This window comes from Astatotilapia calliptera, chromosome 7 (assembly GCF_964374335.1).
Source record: "Astatotilapia calliptera chromosome 7, fAstCal68.1, whole genome shotgun sequence".
Taxonomy (NCBI): Eukaryota; Metazoa; Chordata; class Actinopteri; order Cichliformes; family Cichlidae; genus Astatotilapia; species Astatotilapia calliptera.
Window position 1 is genome coordinate 12,538,577 of NC_137428.1, and position 12,015 is coordinate 12,550,591.

Sequence of the window (12,015 nt, forward strand, 5' to 3'; positions counted from 1 at the left end):
GGTGACTAAAAACCTAATGGGCACTCTGACAGAATTTCAGCGTTGCTCTGTGGAGCAAGGAGAACCTTTCATTAACTATTTCTGCAGCACTCCAATAATCAGGTGTATATGGTATATGCAGTGTTGGTCAAGTTAGTTGAAAAAAGTAATCAGTAACTAATTACTGATTACTTCCCCAAAAAAAGCAATCCAGTTTACTGATTACTTATTTTCAAAAGTAATTAGTTACTTAGTTACTTTTTAAAAACACGATTTACAACCTGAATAGGTGATAAAGCGAAAGGTCTTTCAGCCCAATTCTACTTTTTCTGTATAATCCATCATACAAAATGTAATCAAATGGCAAAGTCTCTTTTTTTAAACTTGTTTTATCAGTTTTAATCTTTTAACTTTAGAGGGAGTGCAGAATTATTAGGCAAATGAGTATTTTGTCCACATCATCCTCTTCATGCATGTTGTCTTACTTTTCCTTTTCTTTGGCAAAATGGGTCAAAAGAAGGACTTGACAGGCTCAGAAAAGTCAAAAATAGTGAGATATCTTGCAGAGGGATGCAGCAGTCTCAAAACTGCAAAGCTTCTGAAGCGTGATCATCGAACAATCAAGCGTTTCATTCAAAATAGTCAACAGGGTCGCAAGAAGCGTGTGGAAAAGCCAAGGTGCAAAATAACTGCCCATGAACTGAGAAAAGTCAAGCGTGCAGCTGCCAAGATGCCACTTGCCACCAGTTTGGCCATATTTCAGAGCTGCAACATCACTGGAGTGCCCAAAAGCACAAGGTGTGCAATACTCAGAGACATGGCCAAGGTAAGAAAGGCTGAAAGACGACCACCACTGAACAAGACACACAAGCTGAAACGTCAAGACTGGGCCAAGAAATATCTCAAGACTGGTTTTTCTAAGGTTTTATGGACTGATGAAATGAGAGTGAGTCTTGATGGGCCAGATGGATGGGCCCGTGGCTGGATTGGTAAAGGGCAGAGAGCTCCAGTCCGACTCAGACGCCAGCAAGGTGGAGGTGGAGTACTGGTTAGGGCTGGTATCATCAAAGATGAGCTTGTGGGGCCTTTTCGGGTTGAGGATGGAGTCAAGCTCAACTCCCAGTCCTACTGCCAGTTTCTGGAAGACACCTTCTTCAAGCAGTGGTACAGGAAGAAGTCTGCATCCTTCAAGAAAAACATGATTTTCATGCAGGACAATGCTCCATCACACGCGTCCAAGTACTCCACAGCGTGGCTGGCAAGAAAGGGTATAAAAGAAGAAAAACTAATGACATGGCCACCTTGTTCACCTGATCTGATCCCCATTGAGAACCTGTGGTCCATCATCAAATGTGAGATTTACAAGGAGGGAAAACAGTACACCTCTCTGAACAGTGTCTGGGAGGCTGTGGTTGCTGCTGCACGCAATGTTGATAGTGAACAGATCAAAACACTGACAGAATCCATGGATGGCAGGCTTTTGAGTGTCCTTGCAAAGAAAGGTGGCTATATTGGTCGCCGATTTGTTTTTGTTTTGTTTTTGAATGTCAGAAATGTATATTTGTGAATGTGGAGATGTTATATTGGTTTCACTGGTAAAAATAAATAATTGAAATGGGTATATATTTGTTTTTTGTTAAGTTGCCTAATAATTATGCACAGTAATAGTCACCTGCACACACAGATATCCCCCTAAAATAGCTAAAACTAAAAACAAACTAAAAACTACTTCCAAAAACATTCAGCTTTGATATTAATGGGTTTTTTGGGTTCATTGAGAACATGGTTGTTGTTCAATAATAAAATTATTCCTCAAAAATACAACTTGCCTAATAATTCTGCACTCCCTATATGCATCAAGCAAAAATTTAATTATATGCAACATTCTCTGACTTAAATTAGTTTAACATTTAAACCTATTTTCTGCACATTCCAGCACATAAAATAAAATATTTTTTGTGTTTACACTCAGTCTTTCAAATAGATGCAAGTAAAACACAGCAGAACATAAATAAAATCAAAGACTAGCTGTTCTGTTGCTCTATTTTCACCTGTAAAGCAGGAGTGGGGTAGGCGGAGGTGTGCTCTGGTGCAGGTGTGCTGCAGCAGTCAGTTGAAGAATCCGTGAGTTTCTCTGAATTTCCCATTACGTCGTTGTGCACTCGGTGCTTGTTTAGGGGTTTTTTTGCTGTAAAAAGAAGTTTTCTTCCCACGCACAACGGACGCTAATGTTTTTGTCACTTTTTATGGAATCAAACTCAAAGTAAGGTCAGTACTTCCACGCTTTAAACGCTAGTTAAAACGCTAGTTAAACGCTAGTTAAACTGCAGGAATATCTTTAAGATATTCCTGCAGTTTAACTAATTGGTGTGTGTTATCTGGCCTCATAGATAGATAAAGTTTTGTGTCATCTGCATTGCAGTGAAAATGTATGCCATCTTCTGATGATTCTGCCTAAGTGAAGCAGAAACAGAATTGGTCCTAACACTGAGCCCTGTGTAACTCCATAATTAACCTTAGTATGTGAAGAGTACTCTCCATTTACATGAAAAAATTTGGAGATTAGATAGATATGATACAAACCACTGCAGCGCAGTCCCTGTAATACCTACAGCATGCTCTATTCGTTCTAATAGAATATTCTGGTCAACAGTATTGCTGCACTGAGGTCTAGCAGGACAAGCACAGAGATGAGTCTACTGTCAGATGCCACAAGAAAAATAATTTGTGGGGGAGCTGCTACAATTGTGACAGGAGTGTTGCTCAGCTGAGGACTGATCAGGAGCATGAAAAAACCAAGGCTTGAGGCAGAGAAAAACACGATCCTAAACAGAACCATAAAAAACCTGAGATGAGACGAGATGAGACCTGACCTGACCTGACACAATACAAACAGAGCAAAGCAAACTCCAGCACCTGGCTGTGATGTCAGCAGAGAAAGAGATGCTTGAGAGACTTGACCACCAAAACGTGATAGACAGATTTACCAACCTCAAGGTGAGGCGACATAGGTTAAAAGAAAAGAAAAAATCTGCAGAGCCATAGTAGTATCTGCAGTAAAGATCATTGTATACATTGTACCATAGGTCAAGGTGTCTCAATTTTTCAAATTTTTTAATAATATTTTGTACTCTTCTATTTTTGGAGTGTATTTTTATGTATCTGTATTATATTATACATACACATTAAAAGTGAATCCGTCCAAAAAAAATGCGCTCAGTTTACTTTTTACTCACTGTTAGCATCATTCATTATTCTCCCGCAGTAATTAAGGTTAGGATATGTTTTTTTTTTTTTTTTAATTCCAATCCATTCTTCTTTGGCAGTAGTAGTCTTTAGCAGCATTTAAATAACCTTTATCAGATTTGATGGTTTTGTTACAGACTTTTCAAAAAAGTGTTTTGCTTTTCTTTCACAAATGTGGGGATTCAATTGTGTTAAAATGTACAAAACAGTGATGTCATGTTTTGTGACGAGGACCCAGGCACAGAGAGACTTGATGAATTTAAGAATCTTATGATTTAATAAAGAAATTTGCAGACTTGCACAGAGAGTGTAAAATTATTAACCTTGGACTAAATGAAGAAATGGATAGACTCAATACAGCAGGAACTCAGCGTAATTGGCAGTCCACAAATATAAACAAACAGTATATGAGCGACTTTGACCTTTGCGATGCATGGCGCTCCCTTCACCCCAACAGTAAGGAATATACTTTTTTTCTCACATGTCCAGCACTCCTACTCTCATCTGGATTATTTTTTGGTCAGCAGCTCACTGCTGAGTGACATTTCAGACACTAAGATTCACCCTATAGCTGTCAGCGATCATGCTCCTGTATCGTTAACACTAATGCACAAGAATAATACTACGCCAAGTAAAAACTGGAGATTTAATACATCACTGCTTAAAGATGAAGACTTTATTAAATATTTTAAAAAAGAATGGACTCTATATTTAGACTATAATGACATTCCCGGAACATCAGCTTCTGTTCTATGGCAAGCAGGGAAAGCTGTGATGAGAGGTAAAATAATTTCTTTCTCATCACATAAAAAGAAAGAAGAAAACAAAAATATTCCCTAGAAGAAGCCTATGTGTCCCACCAAGATCAGGAAACATTGAACAAAATACGCAAAACAAAACTAGAATTAAATGAGATAATTGTTTAAAAAAAAAACCCCAAAATTCTTAGTACAAAGACTACGCTTACAAAATTATGAACATAGCAATAAATCCGGTCTAGCAAACCAGCTAAAAATAAATAAAGAAAAAACAACTACATGTGCTGTTCAAGATTCATCTGGGAACACAATATATGACCCGAAACAAATAAACAACATTTTCAGGGATTTCTATAAAAGGTTGTATTCACCACAAATAAACCCGTCTAAAAAGGAAATTTTTAGACAACATAACTCTTCCAAAATTATTGGACACTCAAGCAATGGCACTGGATTCACCACTGACACCAGGTGAACTCCAGGAAGCCCTGATAAGTATGCCCAATAATAAGGCTCCAGGTCCAGACGGCTTTCCTGCAGAATTCTACAAAGAATTCTGGTCGATTCTAGCACCAGTTTTTTACAGAACGTTGTTGGAAATCAAAGAAAAGGGCAGACTTCCATCAAATATGAATTCTGCAAACATTAATCTCCTGCTAAAACCAGGCAAAGACCCTGTATATCCCTCAAGCTATCGTCCAATATCCCTTATAAATGTAGACCTTCAAATAATCTGCAAGGCTCTCTCAAAGAGACTGGAGAAAATAACCCCCCTCTTAATTCATCCTGACCAAACTGGTTTCATAAAAGGTAGGCACTCATCAACAAATACACATAGATTACTTAATTTGATAGACTACTCATACAGTAAAAATCTTGAAACTACAATATTTTCTTTAGATGCAGAAAAAGCATTTGACAGAGTTAACTGGAAATTTCTAATTGCCACTTTACACAAATTTGGTTTTGGATCCTCTTTCATTAACTGGTTAAAAATATTATATAATTCCCCAACAGCTTGTGTTAGAACAAATGATCAGACATCCTCCAGCTTCTGTCTCCTGAGGGGCTCCAGGCAGGGAGCCCCTTCACTGTTTGCAATTTTTATTGAACCACTAGCAGCAGCAATTAGACAGAATTCAGTAATTAAGGGCATAAAATGCAAGAACGTGGAACATAAAATCAGTCTTTATGCGGATGATGTGTTACTTTTTCTCCAAAACTCACAAACCAATATCTCTGGGGTGATTGAATTGATAAACTGTTTTGCAAGAATATCAGGTTACTCAATTAACTGGTCAAAATCTACAGTCCTTCCGATTAATTGCTCTGTCATAATTGTCATAATTCTTCTTCTACACCACTGCAATCGGGAAATATTAAATATTTGGGTATTAATGTTTCTCCCAAGCTTGCAGATCTAACTAAATTAAACCATATCCCACTTTTAAAGAAAGTAGAAGGTGATATGGCTAGATGGAAATGTCTACCCATATCACTCATGGGAAGGGTTGCCGCTATAAAAATGATGGTCTTACCAAAAATAAATTATTTATTCTCAATGATCCCAACTAAACCGCCACAAGATTGGTTCAGATCTCTAGATTCATGTATGTCCAAATTCCTTTGGAAAAATAAACCCCCACGTATAAGCTTAAAAACACTACAAAAGACCAAGGATAAAGGAGGATTAGAACTACCTAACTTTCAGCACTACTTCTTAGCCAACAGGCTTATCTCAGGATGGCTAAAACATACCCTCTTAGACGAAACTTGGCTAGATGTAGAACAAGCACTTTGAAATAATCTAGAGATTTCAGATCTACCATTTATCACCTCAAACATCCAACGACATGAATGCTTCAAAAGCATCAGCATCAGCTCTTCTCTGACAGCATGGTGGGAGTTTCTAAAATTCACGGAGTCTTCATTAATCCTATGCAAACGTACCCTGACATATTACAAAACAATAATATGATAAACTTTTCAGATTGGAGTGGTAAAGGAATCAAATATTTAGAACATATATTAGAAGGAACAGAATTAATTTCATTTGACAGACTAGTTACACAATATGGGATCATATTATAAAACAGATGAATCAATATCACTTCCTATTGCAAAATGGGAAGCGGATTTATCAATTAACTTAGACCAAAACTTCTGGTCTCAGATTTGCTTAAAAACCTTTCATCTAATTAGAAATCCCAGTCTTCAATTAATTCAATACAAAATACTGTCAGGGTCTGCGGTGGGTGACTGGAATTTCCGTAAGGCTCCTGAACTTACCTGGGATCCGCCCCTGGGCAGGGCCAACTCCTCCAGCTCGTGCAAGCCTGGAGCCTATTGCAGGCAATCAAGTCAGAGGGATTTAAGCCACACGTTTGTCATCAACCCATGTTGGTAACAGGTCCTTATGCGTCAAGTTCTTGCTGTGATTTAGCTTGTTAACAAGACTTTCTTGTGCTGCAGTTGCTGGATTCACCTTGGCTCACGCTCCACCTCTTGCCTCAGGATACCAAGCAATCATTTTGAAAATCTCTCTGTGCCTCACCTGCCTGCCCTCCTGCCATCACACTCCATCTGAAGCCCCGGATCTCAGGTCAGCCTTGCCATGCCACTCAGCCTCCCCTGGATTCTCATCACCCCCCTCTCAACACTCATGTCCCCTACTGCAAGTAAGAATTGCTACTCTTACAACTTGCCACTTCAGAGCTGCCTCCACTACCTCCCTAACTCCACTATCTTCTCTCTTCAGTGTGACTGTTCCCTGCTCAGCTCCACTCTGCATCTCAGGCCCCGTTCCCCTGCCCTAGCCACGTTTCCCAGGCCACGCCACGTCAAACTCCGTCTTATTGTGTTTTTGTCCTTGCTACGTTTCTTGCACTTAAGCCTAATAAATAATTGTTACATCATCTGCTGTCTCTGCTCTGGGTTTCTGCACCTGAGTCCTGTTCAGTACAGGCCACTCGGCCTCATGACAAACACTACATAGAGTGCACTATACAGGTCATCGGATGTTCAAGATGGGCTTTACGTCTACCAACAACCGCTCACACTGCCAAACCAATTCACCGGACAATTATATCCACGCTCTTTGGTTCTGTCCACCAGTTCAGAAGTTTTGGTGCGAGATATGTGAAGACTTATCGAAGTGTCTGAAATGTAACATTCTAACTTCCCCTTTAGTGTGTTTGTTGGGCAGCTTAGATAATGTCACTTCAGAAAAGAATATCGCCCATATGGTTTTCACTGCCCTATGCATAGCCAAGAAAACAGTCCTCATGAACTGGAAAAATAAAAATAATCTTAATTCTAACCAATATAGAAATTATCTATTAGATTACATTAGTCTTGATACAGCCTCTGCCACCACATCAGATCAATTGCTCTGGGCTCCTTTGATCAGCTCCATCACCTGGTGGGGGGTCATAGTTTGGTCCCACCTTCGCTGTTGTGATTGATGTGGGGGTAGGGACAGGCTTAGGGCGTCGGGGGGTTCTCCAGGAGCATCTTCCTTGGAGGGCTCAACCCGGGGTAGCGGTCATGGCCCATTAAGGGCTCTGTTGGCTCTTAGGTGACTGTTTCCTCGTGGCTGCGTGCAGCGTGGCTAGGGGAGGGGCGTGGGTTACTGACCTGGTAGCCTGGCTGCCCCTGGGTGGGTCCAGGACGGGCGTGAAGTTCTGGGGGTGCTCCGTCTCTGGGCTGGGGCCCTGGCTGGGCCTCGGGGGCTTGGGTCCTGGTTGGTGTGTTGCCGGGGTTGTGGGCGGGTGGGTGTATGGGGGCCCAGTCCTGGCGCAGGGTGCCGCCGGTGCATCAAGCCACCTGGGGGGCTCTTCAACTGGTGGGGGAGGTTGTTACATCTTGCAGGAACTCACTCTGCAGGAGGGGGAGATACAGGAGAGGTGGAGGAAGATCTCAGCCTGGGCGTCTATTGTCTTGTGTAGTGTGGAAGATGAGTGGATGACGGGGTGGGTGCAGTTTTCTTTGAGGTGGGGTTGGGTGGGCTGTCCCGGGCTCTGTGGGGCCGGGCGGCGCTGCTGTACTGGGCCCCGGTCCGGATGGGCCTGGGCCCCCTTTCCATGGCGGGTTGCAGAGTATGGGGGTGCCTACTGGGATCAGCGGGGGAGCTGGCCCTAGGGAGGGGTCACTTGCCCCTCCCTTCCTTCCTTCCCCATCTCCAGCTGCCTCCCTCTTCCCGCTCCACCACAATCACCCACACATGCAGGGCCTTGGGGTAAAGATGTGTCACCAGGGTGCAGGGGAGGCATCCCCCCCTCTGTCCCCTTCTGGCTGCCTGTGCCTCAATTTTATCTCACAACTTAAACATTCACATTACTCACACTCTCATTACACATACATATAGGATCTTGGGGGCTGGGCACGCTACATGGAATCCAAAAGACCATCAGGGTGTACACCTCACCCCTGGCATCGTTGCCCACCTCTCAATTTTAAATACACGTAGACATTGAGGGCTAGCAGGAGGGGCTATGTGCTTACCTGCTGCTCTCTGGCAGGTAGCTCCATGCCCTCCTGGGTTTTAAAGGCACCTTAGAACGCACATGCATCAACACTACATATGAGCGGGCGGAGGGAGGTTTGGAGGGGCAAGGGTACCTAGACCCAGGACTTAGAGTACGCTTGGGGAGTGTGATTGTGTGTAAAGTGTCTCTCTGTCTTTCTCCACGTTGGGTGAGTGTTGAGTAATTGCATATGAGAGCATGAGGGAGGGAATGAATGTTTGTATCTGTGTGTGCCTGCTTGTCTGTGTCCATATGTCAGGCCGGGTATCAGACGCCACCTCTCTGGGGATATCCCAGGTCCTCCAAGGTATGGAGGCCTATCTCCCCCACCACTTCCCCTGCCAGTGGCAGACGCCCTCAGACATCGGTGCGTTGGTGGTTCTTTGTGTCCGGGGATGGGCGCCCAGGTACACAGCAGCACACTCCTTGGTGGCTGCTTATCAGGGCCTGGAGCCTGGGGCTCGATCAGGCCACTTCGGGGGTGGGGTGCCCTCAGCCTCTCGGCCTGGGGCTCGGTCACTCTGGCACAGCTGGCTGCCGGCGGAGCTCACGGGCACGTCACTGCAACCCCGCCTGGCTTCTGCTCCGCGGCTGCTGAGTGACCCCTCATCTGGGACTCTCGTCAGCTCTTTCTGGGATAGTGGCGCAGCTGCCCCTCTGTTGGTCTTCTTTGGTCTCTTGTGTTCTGGGGGCCTCTGGATGTCTGGAGTTTTGATCTCCTCCATACCTGCTTCATGCCCTGGTGGACGGGGCTGTGGCTCCCCACTAGGGATGGGTATTGATAAGATTTTCACGATTCCGATTCCATTTTCGATTCTGTTTAACGATTCGATTCTTTATCAATTCTCTTATCGATTCTTTTTAAAAAAGGAAAACACTAAGGTCGATTAGCTTTAGAACTTTGTTTTATATCTTCTCTTTGAACAAGATAGAAATTTAGGAGTAACATGGCCTTACAAACTTAGCGGTGAGATCTTAAGAGATCCAGCCTACGGCTCTTCAATGGGGTGTCACAGGGTCCCCAGGAAAAAAATTGTAAATGTAAAATAATAAAATGAATATTCTTCTCTAGCAATAACAAAGTATAACATAAATTGTTCAGTAGCAATTACACAAGAATATCCAGTAATGTCCCTGCCTACAATTAATCACATTCACTTAGCGAAAATCGGGGGCAACTGCTGTGGCAAATGGGTTCAAGCCATTTACCACAAACTTAGTCACTGCTCGGTGACATTCGTCTATCCTGGCCTGAAAGGAGACGCTACCGCTAGACTGCAGCGAGAACTGCCAGCATCTGAGCCAGACTCTGTCTGTCTCGCTCATCATGGTCACCTAAATGCACAGTAATTGCAGGTTTTGTAATAAGGCAGATCGCGCTAACATAATATGCACTGTTAGTTGATTATTTACCTGCCGCATTAACGGGAGAGGACGTGCAAACGTTACCACTGCTGCTGGGTTGAGATTCACGAGTCCGGAGCGGAATTAAAAACATGACATTCATTTAAGGTTATCGCGTGTTTTGTGAGCAAATGCTTTTGCATATTTGTAGTGTTTCCTCCCTTAAATGAAATATCTACTTTTCAAGTATTGCAAGTTGCACTGTTGTCATCCGTTCTCGTAAAGTATAACCAAAGTTTTGAGGCGCCATGTTTCCTGCCAGGTAAATGACGCGCCGCAACGTGGTGACGTCATTCGGGGTGACTGGAATCGTTTGCAAAAATGGCAAACAATTCCAAGGAATTGAAACAGTGGGAACCGGTTCTCAACAAGAACTGGTTTTCGATACCCATCCCTACTCCCCACACCCTCTAGCAGATCATTACATGAAGGAACCTTTTAAAAACAAGCGCGTTCATGCTCACAGGTGTACACACAGGTGCTCACACACACAAACTACACCCTTTTGGCTCCTACCTCAAAGCACACTGTGCGCAGTCGATCTTACGTGCTGCACAATAATGTTTAATATTTAGTATTTACTGCTATATTCCCATATATCATAGTGATGCTGTTTATTCTATTACTCTCGTTTTCTTCTGCTTGTTTTCTTTTTTCATTCTCAACAGGTGAAATAAAAAAAAAAACAACAAAAAACAATAACATGTAATATTTAGTATCTACTGTTAGCTAGTTTATTGTGATGGTGTTGTTTTTATTATGTTGCTCTTTGTTGTTTGTTTTCTCTACTGTTTTTTTTTTTTTTTTTTTTATCTCCATACAGGTGATCCAGGTGTTTTTGTTTTTCTTTTTTTTCCTTCCCCCTTCTCACCATCTCTTCTCCCCTTTTTTTCTTTCTCTCCCTCTCTCTCTTTCATTCTTTCTCCCTGTCCTATCCCCTAGTCATGTCTGTCCCGTCTTTAAAAAACGAAAATAAAATAAATACATAATTATAATAAAGGTCAATCGAATGGACCAATATGGCAAGGCCATGATGATCCACTTGGTAAAGTAAATCCACTTGGCATCTTTCTTGGCCTTCAGACAACAATTCTGATGGCTAAAGATCCAAACGGGACAGGCAAAAAAAAAGAAAAAGAAAAAAGAGAGGGTAAAATTATGATGACTGATAATGGAGATGAAGGCAACAGATGATGAGGACAGGGAGGAACAGGGGTTTAAATGCACCAAGGAGACAGTCAGAGGGAACTTGGTACAACTGGAGACATTTAAGGATGCAGGGACTGACAGAGACGGGGAAGACGTCTCATTATGACGAGTAAAGTTTACCTTGCCTGGATGGGCAGCTCTCTGGGTGCTCAGCACCCCCAAAGCTCTGATCCTAGAATTGCCCCTGATGTGAACACTGAATGCTTCTACTTCTTGGGTTTTGATTTTGATGCAAGTGTCATCCACATATCTGTACCAGTGGCTAGGTGGTGTCCCAGATGTGCTGCAGGGATGAGAGGTGAAATGTCTTCAAGAAAATTAAGGAAGAACAATCGCTTTTCCTAAGCTCTTTACATGACTTATAATGTGTCTGCTTATGTGCATTTGCTCTCTTAAGTGCATCAAAATTTTAGCAAATGTATCACTAGAGATTATTAGCTCATTTTAATCTTCTGAGCAACCTGACTGCTGACATATCACTGGTTGGTTTGTTGGTTTACAGTGAAGCTCCAGTTTCAGGTGACAGTAAGTCAAAAGGATGTTACCTGTCAATGGCCAGCAGGAGCCCAGAATTAATTTGAATATTGCTATAAATTGATATGGATTGGTTCATATCTTTTATCAGGTTGTAAATTATGTTTCACTGTTAAATTTAACTTATGGTGACAGCACAAACACCAAGAGAGGAGAGAGAGCAGGGTGAAGACAGCAAAGAAGCAGAGATAATACAAAGGGGAAAAAAAACAGGTAAGAGTGGACATGTAGTCAGTTAACAAAAAATTATAAAGCTGATGTAACTCCTGTTTTGTGCACATTCATTAATGATGATTTCACATAACTAAGTTGTGTTATATTGTTATCAAATGGGGATCCCCTACCTGCTCTTATAATAA

At 42.4% G+C, this 12,015-nt stretch overlaps 1 long non-coding RNA gene across 1 annotated transcript; it reads left to right on the plus strand.

The window, feature by feature from the left end:
- Positions 1-6,455: 6,455 nt before the first annotated feature.
- LOC145429673 (uncharacterized) lies at positions 6,456-6,898 on the plus strand. Its single transcript, XR_013909943.1, has 2 exons — positions 6,456-6,661; positions 6,742-6,898. It is a non-coding gene; the product is annotated as an uncharacterized LOC145429673 (long non-coding RNA).
- Positions 6,899-12,015: the final 5,117 nt, after the last annotated feature.